We start from the raw sequence: 1,174 nt of genomic DNA on the forward strand, positions 1-1,174 counted from the left end.
GTCATGCGCCCTGAGCCATTCTCCTGGCCTTGGAGAGTAAACAAATTAACAAATGGGAAAAAATAATCTGCCACCTCCCCTAAACCACGAATTAAGGGTAGGCACAGCTCCTTTGCCTAGGCACAGGCATAAGGAATCCATGGACTTTGAGTGCCCTTCCCCCTGCATAAACTCGTGTGGGCCCATTTCAGCAGCACAGGTCCTCATTACTGCAGTACAACAGGGTATATACCTGAAGTCTAACTTCAACTGTTTCAGCTGTGAAGTGGCAGGTTTGTGACATTAGACACTGCTCAGCCCATTAAGCAGAGTCTTCACCTACCCACATCAGGGGCCTGAGGACTGGTGGCTCCACCCACGCCACCTAGCCACCTGTGACAGGGGCCCAAGAATAAGAAATGCCCCCCAGTCCGTATAGCCAACAGTACTGGGTGCTCATAGTCCAGCTGCAAAACCCAACCATCTATGCACTCTAGGGAACAGGGACACGCTTTTCTCCTGGAAACTCGGGTGGCCATCGCCCCCTGCCTTGCTCAGCCTGTGTCCCCCTGCTGCAGCCGGATGCCTGTGCCTACACCAATCACCCATGCCTGTCTAGAACTGTAGGTGAGAGGCTACACCACACACTTGGTGGCCGACTACCTGGACACCTGAGCTGAATCCATATAGGAGGAGTGGGCAGACTCCTGGACTCTCATACTTAGTGACAGGTCTGGCCACCTGGTGGCAAGACATTAGAGCTTCAGGGGCACTAGTGACTCGGATAGCTCACATAAGCAGCCTATTTGGGCATATCAAAACAAAATAGAACAAGGAAGCTAGGACACAGTAAGCAAACATAAAATAACTAAACATAATAATTTATTGATGGCTTGGAGACAACAGTCAATATCAAATCATAAAAAGAGGCAAACCAAGATGGCTTCAGCAAGCTCACAAAATAAAGAAGCTAGAAATTCTCTGGATGAAGAAAATTTATTGGAATTACCAGAGGCAGACTACAAAAGATTAATATACAGAACTCTTCAAATATCAGGAAGGAAATTAAGCAAAACGCAGGATACACAATAGAGGAACTTAAAAAGATTAGAGAAGAGCATAATGACAAATTTAACAGGCTGCAAGAATCCATTAAGAGACAGCAATCAGAAATCCAGAAGATTAACAATAAAAT

Source organism: Trichechus manatus, unplaced genomic scaffold (genome assembly GCF_000243295.1).
Source record: "Trichechus manatus latirostris isolate Lorelei unplaced genomic scaffold, TriManLat1.0 scaffold00157, whole genome shotgun sequence".
Taxonomy (NCBI): domain Eukaryota; kingdom Metazoa; phylum Chordata; class Mammalia; order Sirenia; family Trichechidae; genus Trichechus; species Trichechus manatus.